Consider the following 19639-nt stretch of genomic DNA (forward strand, 5'->3'; position numbering starts at 1 on the left):
TGGAATGGTAACACAATATACTAAGATAATCGCTAGCTAGGTTATTGGCCTAGACATACTGCTTTGTTTCTCACATACAAACTCTGTCTCAGTATTTTCCCCAGACCTCTGCTGTAAATTCACAATAGCATTTTCTTTAACTCAGAGTTAGCTGTTTCCCTGTCTGCTCTTTTACACATCACTTCTATGAATCTACACTCTATCCCAGATCCCCATAATCTAATTCCACCCACATTTTTGTCACCTACTCTAATACATTCAGAACAAACAATATGTAATTAAATACTGATTGCATGTTACAGACTTTAAGTAGAGATAGAAGAAAGACAATGAAAACTAGAGTTGCCAGGACATTTTTGGTGTTAAATGCTTTTAATGCTTTTTATAGTTGTTTTTTTTTTATGAGAAATGAAGAAGTTCAGTTTTAAAAGGAGTCCTTACTCCTGTGGCTTCAAGTGGACATGAAAGATGACTGTAATCTAAATAATCAGAGCAGAAAAGAAAGCAAGCAAAGCAAGAAAAACCTGAAGCAGGGTATTTTCACATGACCATTCTGATGTGGCCATTTTATATGCCTGCTAGGACTATTTGGTCAAAATGTAAGAACCACCATTTCCTTTTAAACTAACATGAGTATAAGCAGACATCCAATACCTGTAGCCATCCATAATGTTCACTTCAAATATGATAGATTTCCATTTCTTATTTTAGTTACTTTCATATTACCCAGCCCTTAAATTAGTGTATATTATTAAAGCCAGATTTTTTTTTCTCAGAAGTATAGGGTATAAGGCATGTGGGCTAGTTTACAGAAGGGAGATTGGAGAGACATATTTTATGAGAGATATATACATTGAAACTATTGAGGAAAATCTTTAGATAGCATATGATTACAGCAAATCTTGGTAGCCATGGAGAGATGCTTGCCCTTGATGGGGGCATCAGCAGGAAACTCCCTGGAGAACAGGCATGATGTGAAGTCATGGAACAGCAGTATGATGTGGTAGAAGGAGCACAGGCTTTGAAGTGTACCTGACCTGGTTTCCAATACCAGTTTTGCTGCTTGTTATGTGTGTGGCCTTGGGCAACTCACTACATTGTCTGAGTCTCAATTTTCTCATCTATAAAATGGGAATTAAAAACTCTTGTTAGAATAATAAAGTTTTGGCATGAAGTTCTTTGGAAAATAGTTGCTATTGTAATTTGGAAAATAATATTAAAGTAGAATTTAAATTACCCAGTAGGTTTAATAAAGGAGAGTTTTATATCAGGATGGACAGAAAAGAGACTCATGAGAAATCCAGACATGAAATTATTAAACAGCGAATAGTGGACTAATAGGAATAAAAGAAAGACCGACAAAAGCAACAAAGATCACAAATGAAAACTGAGAAGATGTGAAATATAGAGGATAAAGGGAAGTGGTACATGCAATTCTCTTAAGTTTTAAAAATTAAGAAAATAACCATTAGCAGGTTTGAGAATTTTTCTGGGGGCAGAAAAGTAGGAAGTAATCCATATTAGCATCACTACAAAATAATACATGTTGGAAAGCAGGAACCAGACAACATGGAAGTCAAAAAACAAGAACACAATGTCAGATGGCAAAATTTTATTGGAAATAGTTATGGTTACTAACATAAGTGATAGTAACATGAAATTTTACAATCTCATTTAATTTGTACATGAAGAAATTAATGTGCCTGTAACAAAAGTTTAATAAAGTGTATTTTTACCAAAACCTTCAAGGATCCTATGCAAAACAAAACTCAAGTTCTTTGAAACTATTTCCTTTTGCATTTTATCTTAGTTTTATTTTTATTTTTTTGTCCATTGCGGGACTTGAACTCAGGTCCTGGGAACTGTCCCTGGGCTCTTTTGCTCAAGGTTAGTGCTCTACCACTTTGAACCTCAGTTCTACTTCGAGTTTTTGAGTGGTTAATTTGAGATAAGAGTCTCATTTGAGGACTTTTCTGCCTGGGCTGGCTTCAAACCACAGTCTTCAAATCTCAGCCTCCTGAGTAGCTAGGATTACAGGTATGAGCCACCAGTGTGCAGCTGTATTTTGTCTGTTTGCCAGTACCAAGGATTGAATGTAGACCCAGCTTTTTGCTCATGGTTCTTTGACTCCTACTATTTTTGAGGGGCTTAGCCAATGTCATGGGAAAAGGATAATAATTAATGTGAATATGTTTAACTGTAGAAAACAAAACACAAACCACCAGGTGATTTCCAAGACCGCATGAGGGTTTCATTTATAATTTTGAACTATGTGGCATAATTATTACGGATAAATTTTTATTAAAAAAAAACAGGATTTGTATGCTATGTACATTAGTCAAGCTTTTATTGTTTTGACAGATATGTAAGAGAGATACGGAAGGAAAGATTTATTTAGGCTCATAGTTTCTAGGATTTCAGGCCATAATTTCTTGGTCATTTGGCCTTACTGCTGTTCCCAGATTAAAGCAGAACGTCAGGGCTGAGAGGACATAGTGGAGCAGAGCTTCTCACTTCAAGATGGCCTTACAGTGGAATGGGAGGAGAGAAGGAAGGAAGAGGTGGAGGGGGAAGAAAGGGAAGAGAAAGGCAAAAGGGTCAGGGACAATAGCTTTCAAAAGCATATCCCAGTTACATCCCTTTCCACCCAATGTTCCTAGTATCTCCCCAAATTGCAACATTAGAGACCTACCCTTCAATGCACAAGCCTGTGGGAATACATTTCATGTTCAAACACTAGTACTATGGTTATTGTTTTTTGTTTTTTGTCGGTCATGGGACTTGAACTCTGGGCCTGGGTGCTGTCCCTCAGTTCTTCAGCTCAAGCCTAGCACTCTACCACTTGAGCTACAGTGTCACTTACAGTTTTCTGGTGGTTTATTGGAAATAAGAGTCTTATGGGCTTTCCTGCCTGGGCTGGCTTTGAACCGTGATCCTCAGATCTAGCCTCCTGAGTAGTATGAGCCACTTGCTCATTAAAACTATGGTTTTAATGTGCCCCTGCAAAATTAACATATCAGAAACTTAATCTCCAAATGTATATGTTGATGGATCCTTGAAAGGTAAGTAGGATTAGATGAGGTCTTGTAGGTTTGGCCTTAGCAATGAAATCAGAAGAAGAGAAACTTGCACACTCTTACATACTTCCTTGCCATGAAATATCCTCATACAAGAAGGCCCTCACCAGATGCCAATCTCCTGCTTTCAGACTTCTCAGCCTCCAGAACTATCAAAATAAATTCTAATCTTTACAAATCACTTATCAGTTATTCTGTTATAGAAGCAGAAAGTTGTAAGAAAATAAAACAGAAGCATGTCCACTGCTGAGACTGTATTTAAATGTCTGGAATTATTTTTTTTAAGGATTTAGTAGGCATAGCTAGAGAAATTTGTACAAATTCCTTCATGTATACATATTGAGGAAATGTCATTAATTTGTGGATGGTAATGAAATTGTGCTTCTGTTTCTTTAAAGCTGAATGTGTTGACGATACAAAAAGACCCAGCAACAATAACAACAAACAGCAAAACCTTCAAACACTGGATATCTTTATTGGAGCAAAAAAGATACATATTGGAGTGACTCTTCTTGAATCCTTAACAAAGGTAGAACTTTTAGTTCTGACAAATTGGGTCGAATAAGAGTGTTATAAGTCATGGATAGTGGAAATTTAAAAATCGCAAGTATTTTATATATGTAGCAGATACTGCTAATGAGCATCCTTACTTGCTTTAATGTGATTGAATGAGTACTTCTGGTCAATGGAATATTATTAGAGAAGATGTGGTCCATTCATAGTTATTTTTGTTATTTTAATTCCTCATCTGTGTACTGAGGGATAAGACTCCCAAGAAAAGGGTGGATCCAAAGGGTGGATTGAGTCTGGATTCCTGAGTGACTATATAGAGGTATGCTTCCACCATACTGCCTCTCTCTCCTCATTAGACTATAATGCACGATAAGATTGAGTAAGAATCAAAATTTTACTGGTAGCATCTTACATTTTACTAACATCTTGCAAGTAGCTTCAAAAGCTGATCTACTGTGACTAACATACAAATTGCTATCAAAACTTTAGAAATTTGGCAGTACTGGAGTTTGAACTCAAAACTTCACATTTGCTAGAAAGGTCTCTACCAAGTGAGCCACTTCTCCCCCTCTTTTTTTTTTTTTTAAAGGGCTTGAACTCTGGGCTTGGGTGCTATCCCTGTGCTCTTCGGCTCAAGGTGAGCGCTCTACCACTTGAGCCAAAGTACCACTTCCAGTTTTCTAGTGGTTTATTGGAGATAAGAGTCTCGCAGAGGTTCCTGCCTGGGCTGGCTTTGTACCATGATCCCCAGATCTCAGCCTCCTGAGTACTAGGATTACAGGCCTGAGCCACCAGCACCCGGCCTCTCTTTTTATTTTTTTTTAACCTTAGTTAATTTTCCTATGAAAGCCTTCTAATATCCATGATTAAATTTCAGATTTTTGAAAGATAATTGAAACTGGTCATTTTATTTTAACCAAGAGAAATCTCACTGGTCATGTTGCCTAAGGAAAAGACACCAACATGGAGATTAGTTTATAGGAAATTCACTGAAAAGTGGCTTTGGAATAAAAAAAGTAAAAATCAGTAGGACTATATACAAGCAGTTGAACTGTGGTACAGTGACAACAAAGGCCAGTGCCAGTTTCACAGGCAGCTTTAGAGCTAGGATGTTCTTTCAAAGTTGTCTCAAGTTTAGATGCAGAACAATTGTACTCTGGCACATGTGCCAGTTTATGTACAAGGGTACTCACAGAGAGAGGAATGGAGAAATTCCCAAAGAAGAACTCAGCTATGAGCTCTCAGTAGGCCATACTCCTAAACTAGAAAAACAAGTGCCTTGGTCTTAAAGGTGGATCTGGCCAATGCAGTGCATATCCATTTCAGGAATACTTCTGGTTTGTAAGTGGTAATATACTTTATGACTTATGAAAGAAGTATATTATTTATTATTCATGATAGAAGAGTCTACTGAGGCCAAGGAATAAGTAAAGTCTATATTACATGCCAAGGAACTTGAAAAAATAATTAATATAAGGACACCAGAAGACAGTAGATGGAAGAAACAAAAGAATCTTTTCTGAGATTCTGAAGCCACCTGTTACAACTTTGTAACCCAGGGTTACCCTCAGTTATTTTCTGATTGCCCATTTGATGATAGTAATCAAGTGGTACTGAAAACCAGTAAGAGGCCAATATAATCAAAATGAGGTTTGTTGATTATTATTAATACATTTTAAAGAAGATAATCTTTTCCTTAATGTCTTTACTACTTGCTGCAGAATAATATACTAAGAGGATTTAAACAATTATCCAAGTCAATTGTCAGTGGCTCACACCTGTAATCCTAGCTGCTCAGGAGGCTGACATCTAAGGATCACAGTTAGAAGCCAGCTAGGGCAGGAATGTCCAAGAAATTCTAATCTCCAATTAACCAACAAAAGGTAGAAGAGGTGCTGTGGCTCAAGTAGTAGAGTGCTAACCATGAGCAAAAAACTCAAGATAGGCCCAGGCCCTGAGACCAGCACACACACACACACACACACACACACACACACACACACACACACACGTTGTCCAAATACAAACTCCATGTGGAATTCAATTTTTAATGTTTTACAATTGTACTCTGTTCACTTCTCTGAGTAAACAGAAGATTAATTGAGGGTACATTGCTGCAAGGGTGAGAAAAGAAGTTCAATGATGGATTATTTACCTTTTCCTCTTGAAGTTATTAACATATCAAAAACTACAAACATAACTCTGTAACTTCTGTATTTTACCACATCTTAGTAGCAACTAATAACTAATACACAAGGATAAATGTTTTATTTATAGTCAGTCCAATGATTTCCTTAACTTCTAAATATGTTGGAATTATTTTGCTTATTTTTAGGTGATTGGTTTAAATGATGCTGACCTATAATATCACAGTTGCCTTTTTAATTCATGTAATGTCATTTATGTAACCTTTACTAATAAACAATGAGAAAAGACTTGCTGTGGAGAGGAAAGCCCCCTGAGTATTCATAGCTTAAATAAAAAAATTCCTGGGCCAATTCCACGGGTGATCTAGTGAGTATTCATAGCTTAAAGAAAAAAAAATTCCTGGGCCAATTCCATGGGTGATCTAGTTCATGTTTTTGCTGGAGTACTGACTTCAAAGGAAACTTCTTGAAACCTCACAAATACTGACCTCTTTCAGAAGCTGGTAATATGAAGCAAAACAAAGTTTCTAACAACTCAGCTGCAATGAATTGTATTTGAGAACAGACAGTTCCTGTTAGAAGTAACTGTACGCTATAGTGTTACCCAGCAAGCTGTCCTGGATCACCATACTTGAGAATTTCAGGTTCACCTCTTCTAAATTTCCTAGTCTACTGGAAAAAATATTCCTTTCAATCATCATCTCATCAGAATAGAAATCTTAGGTCCTGTCTGTGAAATAAAGCATCTTAATACTTAAGAGACTTACACTTAGAGACTTAGAGGTATGTGTGTGTGTGTGTATGTGTGTGTGTGTGTGTGTGTGTGTGTGTGTGTGTACCTGTTAATGATTATACACTGTGAACAGATTTAGTATTTAGTAAAAATATATATTGCATCTTATTACTGTTACTGGGTAATACAAAATGTATAACACTCAGTAAATCTGCTGCCAAAGAATTATTTTGAAGCAATTTTGAAACTGAGGGCCTTAGTAAGTGAATATCTGCAAAATTCTCCTTACAGTGTTATTCACTTCATTCATTCATCAAATATCCATTTAATACTCGCTATAGGCCAGGGATTACTAAAAGAATATGGGGAGGTGTTTTTTTTTGTTTGTTTTTTTTGGTCAGTCGTGGGGCTTGAACTCTGGGCCTGGACGCTATCCCTCAGCTCTTCAGCTCAAGACAAAGCACTCTACTAAGTGAGTCACAGCGCCACTTCCAACTGAAAGAATATGGAATGCAACCGTACATAAACTAATCAACTCTGTCCTCAGGACCTTAAATCCTACTAGAGGAGACAGGAAGTAAATAAAAAGCAAATAGTAATTATTTACTCTATGGGGGGAAAACAAAAGATGAAACAGAATGAAGAAAAGTAAAGAGTGTTGATGGGACAGACCTCCTACAGTACTCCATAGGTAATGAAAGTAAGGATCCTGGAAAAGAGAGTTAAACATAAAAATCAGAGGATGTGAAGGAGCATAGTTCTCTATCTGAACAAAGAGATCTACAGCCTGATTTACAGCTACAAGGAAAGAAAGAGTTGGCTGGCTGGTTTGAGGAATAGCAGAAACAGTAGAGGTATCATTGAGCTACAATGCAGGTTTAGTGGTAGCCATGCCACCTCTATGGAAGAATGGAGTTAATTGGTTCTTCAGAGTTGAGTTAGGACATGTGGTCAGGCTGTTACACTGCACATTAATATGTTAACATACAACATAAACATATGGCCTTAAGCAAGGTAGTTCTCTGCTGTAGGATGTCTACTGACTTTTCTCTCAGATATGGGAGAGTCATCTAAGTGACCATCCCTAAAGCACCTCCATTTCTAAGTACATCTGTGTGTAGGATGGCTACTCTACATTTATCATCCATATTCCTGCTATCCACAAGAAGAGAAAGAAGGAATAGATGTTATCATGGTAGTTGGGGGATTTTTCATGTCTTTTCACAATGACAGAATTTATTGAATAGCATTAAATCTACAGGCTATGTTGATTTTTGTCTACATTAATTTGTCAAGAACTACTTGTTTCACCTGATAACCATGAGCAAATAAGCTCTTTTATTCTAAAGTTAATTTCTAATATTAACTCCTAGTTCACATATTACAACTCACACAATAATATGTAGGTTACAGAAGGTGTAAGAAAGAATTAAAGTATCTATAGAACTTAAAGGAGTCTTGCTGAAGATAAAGAGCAGTTGATATAGATGCAAAGAGAATCACTTCAAATGATAAGTTATTATTATGATCTTGTCATAGAGTTCAAGTTCAGAGCTAGTGCAAGGTACAGTGATGATTTAAGGAACTGAGCTGATTCGAGGCTTATTGGGTCCAAGAGGCAATTGGAGTGGGATTGTGCTGAGCAGAAGCCCAGAGGACAGAGTTGAAAGTTTCTTGTTCTCTGTTGATCTGTAATATATCTAACAGTCTGATGATAAGTTGGCAGGTGCTACCCCAGTGTTGGGTACCCAGGTGAGGAAGCTAGCTATATCATTCATTGGTCTAATATAGTCATGGGATCTAGCTTTTCTTATACGATTTTGAAATGCCTATGTATCTATTTGCTCCTGATTCAGCCTAATAAGTTCAGAGGTAATAATCTTTCATTTGCTCAAATGAGTTGTTTATCAATCTGCTTCATGATTTGCACACCATAGTGGTGGTTGTTACTTTCACAAACAAGATGTAGCATCATCCTGCCTCAATATTTGCATTCAAGAAGGAGCAAACTGCTGTTTTATGAAATAGATTCACTCAGGGGAAGGCATAACCTGAATGATAATGTTCCATACAATATGGAGAACTTTGGAACAGGACACAGCCTTATCTCCACAATGGTTATCCTGGTACTTGTGTGCACTACTTCTGTTCCCAGTCTGTTGTAAGAATCTAACCACATGGCCATACCATTCAAGAAAAGGTAGGCCATGTAGACTTTATTTTTGGAGGCCTGGGATTAGCAAACAAACAAAAAGATATTGAAGGAAAAGCTATCAGCTCCACTACATTATAGTCCCCATTTGAACAGAGAAGAGAATATGAAAGAATAGATGAAATTTAATCCTTTTAGCTCATTCAAGATTTTGTGCTTTAGGAGAACAGGACAGTAAGAGGCAGCAAATAAACAATTTTTCAAATGGTTCATAGGAAAGAAGAATTTGGGGGACAAGGGTGGAAGAAATTTTACAGAAGAGTTGAGTCTGATATTTGGAGATAAAGATCACATTCATCTATTGTGATAGTTGGAGATGAAGATCATGTTCACTTATTGAACACAGTGATCTTGATGGGGTAAAAACGTTCAAGTTGGACCCAATGTGGTGGCTCAAGCAGGTAATTCCAGTTATTTGGAAACATGGAGATAGGAAAATTGAAGTTCAAGATCAGTCCAAAGCAAAAGAACAAAACTGAAAAATAACTAAAGCAAAAAGGACTAGGGAACATAACTTAAGAGGTAGAATATTTGCCTAGCAAACAAGACGCTCTGAGTTCAGGAGCCCAATAGTTTAAAAAAGCTATCATTCTTCCATCTTTGTGTATAGCTATGTTCTGTCAGCATTCCCTTACTAGGCAGATTCTACAGTTTAGTCAACTTTTTCAGTGATTGAAAAAGCCAGAATTCGTTTAAGACTCTAATTACATTTATACTTCTCTAGTTTCTGAGTTTTGTTTCATGGTCCAAGCACTTTCAAAGTTACTCTTTTGCTCTTCCTCACCTCCCATTTTTGGTTCATCAGGTTAAAGGTCACTAGAAGAAAAGGCTGGGATTATCTTTTGTATCTGGTGTCCCTCTAGACTCTGTCTAGTTCTGCCTTCTAAAGATGACTCTGTCAAAGTGATGGCCTCTGCCTTACAGATTGTGAGATTTTTCTCTGGGTACTTCTCAATGGCACCTGTTTCCCTCTGGTGTTCAGAGGGAACACCATCGAAACACAACATTTTCTCTGGAAGATTATCACCTCCCTTAGATGGCTGCTTCCTGGAAAGCCTTACAGCTTCTGTTTTGTCTGTCCTCCAGCCTTTAATATTCTGTTTTCTGCACATAGGAAGTAGTACACATTTACATTTACATTCTACTGGCCAGTTTGTCTAAAGGGAATAGGAAATAATGGGTTAAGATACAGAGACCTTGATTAGTTCCTTCAAATTCAGCTATCAGATTCCTCTGTGGAAAGCAGTGAATGAAAAGGAAAATGAGAGCCTCAGTGTTATTCTAATAGAAGTTCCCCACTATGGAAACAGCAGGTATAAGAAAAAATATTCCTGACTAACATTCTGTATGTTGCTATTTAAATGTCTTACAGATAACTTGAACTTACATTTTATTGTAACAGACTCAATTTTTACTTTTACATTTCTACTTTTTTTTCTACTTTTCCTATATTTCTAATTTTTACATTTCTACTTTAGACTCTGTCATCTATGCTTTCTTTCTTATCATTTACCTCATTACTCAGGGAAAAGTTAAGGAATCATCTTTGGTCTCTTGAAAATCCCAATTTGGGGCTGGGAAGTTGGCTCAGTGGTAGAGTGCTTGCCTCGCATGCATGAGGCCCTGGGTTCGATTCCTCAGAACCATATAAGCAGAAAAAAGCCGGAAGTGGCGCTGTGGCTCAAGTGGTAGAGCTCTAGCCTTGAGCTGAAGAGCTGAGGGACAGCACCCAGGCCCAGAGTTCAGGCCCCACGACCGGACCCAAAAAACAAAACAAAAAAAAAAAAAAAAAGAAAATCCCAATTTGGTCTCTTTTGGTCTCTTGAAAATCCCAATTACCAGGATATATTCTCCCTTAAGTTTTTACTTTCTTCTATAATTTGGTTGCTATTTCTATTGCCTTACACAAGGATACTACTACCTCTAAATTATACTATTACAATAATTAATTTCTCTATATTCAGATTTATTTTCTTCGGACCCATTTTGTCATACTGTATTTGGAGTGATCTTTAGAAAATTTAGATCTTGTCAAGAGTTCTTCTTGGAGAGTGGGCTTAGGAAGATCAAGAAAGGAAGTGAATTTGATCAAACTACATTGTATACATGTATGTCAATATAGAAATGAAACCTCTTTGTACAACTGATTTTATTTATGTTTTTAAAAATGTTCTGTATGGGGTAGGAAGAGGCCCTTCTGTTTACAATTCTCCAGTGATTCCTCATCAGACTTTGATGCTTACCAAAGTGACCTTAGATCACCTCTGACTTCAATCATTAGATGGCCTAATAAAATGCATATTACCAGGCACTCTCAAAGACTTAATAAATCAGAACCTCTGGGGATAGATGGGACTCTGGAGTCTCAATTTTTGTTTATTTATTCATTTAGTACTAGTCCTTGGTTTTGAACTCAGTACCTGGGTGCTGTCCTTGATCTTTTTGTTCAAGGCTAATAGTACTCTACCAGTTGAACCACAGATCCACTTCCAGCATTTTGGTTGTTAATTGCAAATAATAGTCTCATAAACTTTACTGCCCAGGCTTGCTTCAAACCAGATTTCAGCCTCCTGATTAGCTATGATTATGGGTTTGAGCTGCCAGGGTCTGGCTTCTTTTGACTCTTATCTCTGCTCTGTCTCAGAATCAGCTTCACTTTGTCAAAATTTCCTAATTGTAGGAACAGTTCCCAAGTTAGCACTTATGGTTTAGCTATGTAGACAAGGTGATCCGTTTTGTTTTGTTTTTTAGTTTTAAGAAGGGACCAGTAGGTCCAACCACATTCAGGTACCCATCTGCAGAGAGATTAGCCATGCCTTTGGGCAGTGTCACCTTATAAAAATATTGCAAATCCTCTGAGCTGAGTGGATTGGGCAATGGGGTGAAGCAATTACTGGAAAATCATTGCTAAGTAGACAAAACAATAAGTGTATGTTTGATGGAAGATTAGATAAGTTAAAGGATGACATATTCATAATAAAACACAAAGGTTGTTCAAGGTTCAACAATAAACACCCTCTGGAGTTTTATATAGGAAATCACTGGGTATCCAGTTGACACTTGAAAAAACTGATTGGTTAGACTCTTGGTCAGAAACAGAGTAGCATTTCTTCTGTTCCAGTCACTTTACTATAGCATTTTTCTAGTTAGATTAGAGAATTGTCCTCATTGCCAAGGACTAGTACTAATGAAGAGGGTTTAATTAAGAGAAAAACTGGATTATAACTTCAAATACATTATGTAGCTTTAATGGGATTCAGATATTTTTCTAACACCTGTCTTCTAAGATCTTGATGACAACAGTGATAGATTTGCTAATAATTGACTTCAGCATCTGGAAGTTTAATGTATATGTTTAAATTCAGATTTTTTGATGGATCCTACTCCTTTATTTTATGTATTTTGGCAACAAAGGTAAGTCCTTTCCCTATAAACTGCTATTACAAATATATTTTACGGTAAAACAGAAAACAAAACACCATTGACTGAGAGTGTAGAAGAATATGTTCCTGACCTAGTTTTTAAAAGGAAGGAACATTATGACTGGGGTGAAATTATCTCTGTGATTGTTCCATCAAGTGAAAGGCTTCTAATCAGCAGAGATAGCAGGGAAAAGTCTGGAAGAATATTCTTGGATCCCCCTTGTCAATGTTTCTGAATGCTGACAATGCATTTTATTGTTCCTAATATATTATACTTTTTAGATAGGACCGGAGAAATTAGTATTAGAACCAGGGAAAACTGATTTCACCAAAATCAGTGTTCTCGCCCATTTGGGCCTTGAGGTGGTATTCCAAGGAGGAAATCTCTGCTGCCTATTGTATCAGCTTGCTCATTTTTCTTTTCTTTTCTGTTTCCTGGCTCTAGGCCTTTTCACATTTGTAGGACTGTGATTTATACCACCAGCTCTTTCCATTAAGATCTAGCTTTCATCTGCAAGCTTTGTCATTCATTCATTTGGTCTCTACTTCGAAGTTCAGATTTTGACATAATGATCTTTTCAACCAATCTCATTAATATCAACATCACTGTCCATTAGAATTACAATTCTATTTCCTCTAAATAATCAATACTCAACAAATAAAGGTGAGTTTTATTAATTTTGGCAGATCTAATTTTTCTTATTTTCTCTTTCATCTCAGAAACATTATCAAAGTGTCATACATTTATAAAAATCTGTGTATTCCTCTGGTTGTGAATAAAGTTTTTTATTTAAATAAAAATGAGTGATAGATGAAGTAAATGTGCTGTAGCTTCTGGATAATTACTCCATCTAGTCTCTGTACTTCAGTTCAGAAAAATTACAAAGCATTTGTCAGCTATACAGAGGGATAGACAGCCCAAAGGAAGGTAGGACCATTAAAATCCCAGAAGACTTTGCAAGAAGAAGGGAAGTCAAAGTCCTAAATAAAATCAGAATTCACTTGTTTGGACCTGCCCAGTATTAGTCAGTTGTCAGCTTGATTATATAGTAATCCGAAGCTTAACAGTAAGAAATTACACAGTGCTAAGAAACCTTTCAAATGTATTTGTCCCTAAATTTAGAGCTTTCCTTACATCATTATTTTTACAGCATTTCTGTGATAGTTTAAATCAATACTTTAATATGTTCAATGTTTCTTATGCTTTTTTAGTTAGAAGTTTGTAGGTAGAAACAGTAAGTTGTACTAAGCATTTGTCAAATGAATGAATATAATTAGAACAGAAAAAGAGAGCCTTGTATCTAAAGGTTCTTACATTTTTTCCTATGTCTGAACCACTTTAGCAGTCTAGTAAGGCCTATGGATACTTCTTAGGATATATATTTCTTTTTATCTTTATTTTTTTGTCGGTCATGGGCTTGAACTCTGGGCATGGGTGCTTTCCCTGCGCTCTTCAGCTCAAGGCAAGTGCTCTACCACTTGAGCCTCAGCACCACTTCCAGTTCTTTAGTGGTTTATTGGAGATAAGAGTCTCATGGAGTTTCCTGCCTGAGCTGGCTTTGAACCATGATCCACAGATCTCAGCCTCCTGAGTAGCTAGGATTACAAGTGTGAGCCACCAATGCCCAGCTAGAAAAATATTTTTAATGCATAAAATATATACAATTATGAAGGAAATTAAATCTATCCAAAAAGTTATGAAAATATTTTTGAAAAATGTAGGTACAATAATAAGATTTCCTTTTCAATTCATAAAACCAAATGTTTACTGGGTGCCAGTGGTTCATAACTGCAATCCTAGCTACTCAGGTGGCTGAGATCTGAGGATCAATACAATGCATCAAAAAAAAGCCTCATGTGATAGCTGTGTTAGTTTTAGTTTAGTTTTCTTTTCCTTAATCACTGTAAAATAATAACTGACAAAAAAAGTTAGTTTGGCTCACAGTTTCAGGAGTTCCAGTTCATGCTTTTAGGACTATCCAAAAAGACACGCTAGCTCCATTGCTTTAAACTGTGGCAAGACAGAAATATCAGGATGGAAGGGCATAGCAGAGGAAAGCTTTTCACCTCATGGTAGCCAGGAAGCAGTTACCCAGACAAGAAGGAGCAAGGGGCAACATACAACCCTTCAAGGGCATGCCAAAACCTACTTCTTAAAATTAGGTGTCACCTTCTAGTTTCTACTACCTCCCAATATAGCCTTCAAATTATGAATCCACCAATTTATTAATCCAGTGATTAATAGGTCAAAGTCCTCATGTTCTCATCTGTCAATGGCTAGATTCATTAACTAGGGACTAGCTTTGACATATGAGTATTTGGAAGAACATGCCATATCCAAAATATAATAATGCCTATAGTGAACAATTTTTATATCCTGTGTGTCTTATCTCCCACTTCAATTAGTAAAGCTATTTTTCTCTAAATACTGTTTTACTACAGAATTACTTTGGTTATTAGAATATGTTGATCAGACCACCAAGGAAGCTGTTTAAATTCTTTCTGTGAGTAAAAGCAACATTTTGGAAGTCTTACTAGTGAGTATCTGCTCTAGGTTTTCACAGATGTTAGCCTTCAATGGTTGCTATTTTGAGTTCATGCTATCAGCAGGAACCAGAAGAATTCTTTTTTGATTTAGCTTTAGCAGAAAATGTACACTGGAAAAAGCATATGGAGGGGAGATAGGATTAGCAAGATAATCAATGTACTCAACTAAAGCTGTTTTACTATTTTAAAATATTCCCAAGTCTTTATTTAGTACTACAATGAAATTGCCCCCTTGAACATTTTTCTGTTTAATGAGGACACACATGGTAGTCTTTGATACTCAGGCATTCCTCAGGACTCAACATAAACTCTGTGTGGAAGAAAGTATACTCCCTTTACATTATGCCACATGCTTTGCCTACTAGTCACGTTTTTGAGAATAAAATGAGCTTTATAATTAAACCTCACTATTAAACATGCTGATTATCTTATATACCAGCACACATTTTTATTATTTTATTTTTACTATCACCTGAATTTGTATTCATGATACAAATATTTGTTTTATAGTGTAACTTGTTTTTTTTTTAAGAAAAATAAGTCTTAGAGCATTAAAAAAATTGAGATGGTGAAAGAAATTCTGAGAGGAGAGTTATAGCAATGTATTTTATATACATGTATAAAAATGTTACAAATATCTGTACAATTAGTATACTTTTGAAAAGTTCACAAAGAGAAAAAGAAGTATGTTCTTGTTCTTTCATTTAAAAATCTATGTATTAGAATAGCTTTGGATTTGTTTTATTTATATCTTTTTTTGATTTCTCAGATTGTAATATGGACACTCATACTAAAAAGCGTTGTTACAAGTATCCATATGTAAGTTCTAATCAAAACAAAGAATGTGAAAAAGAATTCAATGTTCTGAGCTTACTTACAAAGAAAAAATTATGTATTAATTAGCATTATTAAAATTCTGTGAAAGTAAATGTCTTAGAGTTTATCATCTATCATTTATCATCTACATATCATTTATGTAAAAAAACATTTAATATGTTGCAGAATCTTTTCTTCTCTATTATTGAAATTCAATTTTCTGCTTATAGTTAAGCAGCCCTGGTGCCAGCTAAAGGGGTTAGTAATGTCACTTCAGAAGGCTGTACATGATTGAGTGAAGGGAGCTGAACTAAGAAAGTACAATTTCAGAGAAATCATCATGCTCAGATGAGATCTGCAAAATAATTCTGGATAGCTATCACAGCAGGTATAAATTATGCATTTACAAGGTTGCATAGCACAATTATCCCAGCTCTCTGTTATAAAAATGCACACAAAGAAGCAGGAAACTCAGTTGTTTAGTAGAAAGACTATAGAAGTTGAAGCCAAAGTTGGATTTGAACCCCAGATCTGTTGCATTTCCCCCTATATCTTGATAAGTTAATCAATGCTGTGAGATCCTGTTTCTCCATCATTAAAATAGAAAGAGTATTAGTTTTTTAAAGTTAAAAGAGAATTTCATAAAATACATACACACATATACTAGAGGATATGTATACTAAGTATACTATAAACAATAGTTGTCTACCTTTTGAAGACTTAAAGTTAAAATGACTCCAGATGTATTCTACTAAAACAAAAGTCCTTTTATGTACATTATCATTGTTATAAAAATACATATTGCTAAAAGAAATATAGCTGGATATATGGGAAATTAAGCTGGAGTAATTACACTTTTAGTAATTTGAACTTTTTCCTTTAATAATGAGAGAACAGAAAATTTTAAATTATGGCACAATAATGACAGGAGGCATTTATAGAGTACTCTAGTCCTTATATTTGGTTTTATACAGTATCTCTTTCAATGCACATAGCAATCTCATGAGGCAACAATGTTATCTCCATTTTTAGAAGTGTTTAGTAATTTGGGTTCAACTACATAGACATTCCTTCTCCTCATAGCTTGTGGGAAGCTACCACAGCAGGAATAAATTATATGTTTATGAGATTGTATAACAGAATTGTCGCAGCTCTCTTTGATATAAAAGTATATCCAGTGTAGATATTCAGCAGATGGAGTCAGGTATCCCAGATCCAAGCAACTGGGCTGGGAAGGTGGCTCAGTGGTAGAGCGCTTGCCTTGCATGCATGAGGCCCTGGGTTCGATTCCTCAGCACCACATAAGCAAAAAGAAAAAAGTGGCGCTGTGGCTCAAATGTTAGAGCGCTAGCCTTGAGCTGAAGAGCTGAGGGACAGTGCCCAGGCCCAGAGTTCAGGCCCCACGACCGAACCCTCCCCCCCCCCGCCCCCGCACCCGCCCGAAAAAAAAAAAAGACAGATCCAAGCAACTGTTGCCAAGGATGCTTATAGAACACTGACTTGACTTCCAGAAGCACTCTAGGGTAAAGAAAAGATTCCCAGGGCTAGAAGGTAGCTCATTGGTAGAGCGCTTGCCTTGAATTAATGAGGCCCTGGATTTGATTCCTCAGTACCACATAAGCAAAAAAAAAGCCAGAGGTGGTGCTGTGGCTCAAGTGGTAGAGCGCTAGCCTTAAGCTAAAGAGCTGAGGGACAGTGCTCAGGCCCAGAGTTCAGGCCCCACAACAGACAAAAAAATAAATAAATAAAAGAAAGAAAGAAAAGAAAAGATTCCCAGAAAGGAGAGTCTAGTCAGAAAACCCTATTTGTGGTCACCATGGTACCATTAGGTAAGGGATCAGGCAATGGTGGTATCTTTACTCTGGAAATGTTTATCCAGCTTTTGGGGGGAAATTCGAGGATATTAATGAGTTGGAAATCATTTCAAATTTCTTTTTTTTTTTCTGGTAGAGAGCCAATGTCTGCTCCAGGCATCAACAATATCAGTGCAACAATATCTGTCATCAAAGATAGATACTGCTCATCATGCACTTCACTCTTTTAATTAAATCTCAACTGATGAGAGGTTTAAGTTCACAGAATAGGATGCTGTGAGGTAATACTGCCCAAATATCAGGTTTGGGGGACTCGATGTTGCAACTGTAAAATGTGCTGTTTTAGTGTTGTATACTATTTTTTTGTGTGTGCCAGTTCTAGGGATTGAACTTAGGGCCTTGGTGCTGTCACTGAGCTTTTCTGCTTAAGGCTTATGCTCAAGCGCTTGAGCCACAGTTTCACTTATGACTTTTGGTAGTTTATTGGAGATAAGAGTGACATAACTTTCCTGCCCTGGCTGGTTTTGAACCGTAACCCTTAGCTCTCAACCGCCTGAGTAGCTAGGGTTATAGTCATGAGCCACGGGTGTGCCTGGCTGCTATAAACTATCTTTTAATTCTTAAAAGAAACTTACCTCTGGGACAAATAGTCCCTTTGTTTGGGAAAAAGCTCTCCTACAAAGAAAGTTATATTGTTCCCATTGTCCTTGGGAGATGGGGGGAATCTTGATGCAGAAGAGTATAACTTAGAGATAGATTCATCTAATAGAGCAGCTATTTGTAGTCAAAAAAGCAAATACACCTCTTAGGAAAACTTCCACTATTTCCCTTAGGGCTTAAGGGCTTCATTTAGGAACCTTCTATTTTAGCCCACCATACTCAGTTTACCAGCTTTTCCAGGAGCCTGTTTTCCAACTCCTTATCTACATTTTGTATATTAAAGACTATTTTTTTTTGCCAAACATACTTGAGCCTGTTCTTTGAGTCTTTTTAAGGCGTCTTTACTGAGGGTATGATTTCTTGAGACTACAAGACCTAGTATTGGGAGTATAAAGAGCTTAAATAATTCGCTTTCTGTAACCACAGGTGAGGTTTCTTGAGGTGTAGGATGGAGCTGGGTAGAAGGAGAAACAGAGTGGGCCAGAATATCTTGCCTGGGGCACTACAAATGTTCAGGGTAGGGATGCCCTAAGGAAAGTAACTCAGACAATAGGGTATAACAAAACTACCAGATGGACTTATATGGATTCCCTGGGCTCTGCCACAGAGGGTCTAGTATAATGGGTTTTATTTGGTGCCCAAATCAGTGTTCTTAAGTAAGTATTCCAGTAATTGCACATTGGAAATACTTCTGAAATTTTTATTTTCCTTGAGTTTAGAAGCTTAGTGCCTATTTACTTTTTCTTGTTCTTTTGGTATGTATATGCTTACATTTTTTCTTTTCCATTAACTCTATTTGGATACCAGGAGTGGAACCCTTCCAACGGTAGGAGATATACTTGAGGCTGAGAGGAGATATACTTGGGCTGAGATATACTTGGGGCTGTTAGAGGAGACCTTTAGGGAGGTCTCAGTCTTGTGCACCTTGATATAAGTAAGCCTGATTCTGTGGTATTAGGACTGGAGCATATTGGTCATGAGAAAGGGCTAATGATGATAACAGGAATGGTTGTGATATCTTTGGAGGCCATGTGTAAAGACAATATCCCCTTGTAAAGAGTGGATCAGTTACAGAAGTGGCTGGAAGTATGGAAGTAAACGAAGGTTGGGGAGTATATCTGAGGTCTTGGTAAGACAGAAAGCCTTGTTCCATCCTTTGAATATGATGGTTTGTCTAGGAATTGAAGTTGTGGGAGTTTTTGGATTATTCTTGGAGGTAGAAGTGAGCTGTCAGTAAGAAAATAATCTGGAGGTGGCACTCCCATGGTCTGTAGCTGTAAAATATTGCTAGGTTATTTTTCCATCTTATTCCACATTAATGTGGGCAGTTAGGTAATGGCAAGGATGAAATTGGTGTCCTCTTTTCTGGAAGTTAGAATGGTGGTAGGGAAGACCTATGAGTTCCAAAGGGCCATTATCACCGAGGTGGAAAGAAAAGAGCACAAACATAATGATGTTTTCCCACGTACAGTTGCAGACAATATTTGAGTCACTGGGGACACTTCAAAGAGAGCTCTTTTCTAGCAATTAGGTAGAAGCCTCAGCCCTTTAATATTCACAAGCAGTGATTAGAGAGTTTGGGGTCACTTCGGTGGCCTTTAAAATATTCCTTGGCATTCTTTTTTTTTTAATTTAATTTTATTTTATTTGTGAACATACTGTACAGAGGGGTTACAATTGCATGGGCAGGATAATGCG

The sequence above is a fragment of the Dipodomys ordii genome, unplaced genomic scaffold, assembly GCF_000151885.1.
Source record: "Dipodomys ordii isolate 6190 unplaced genomic scaffold, Dord_2.0 Scaffold83, whole genome shotgun sequence".
Lineage (NCBI taxonomy): Eukaryota > Metazoa > Chordata > Mammalia > Rodentia > Heteromyidae > Dipodomys > Dipodomys ordii.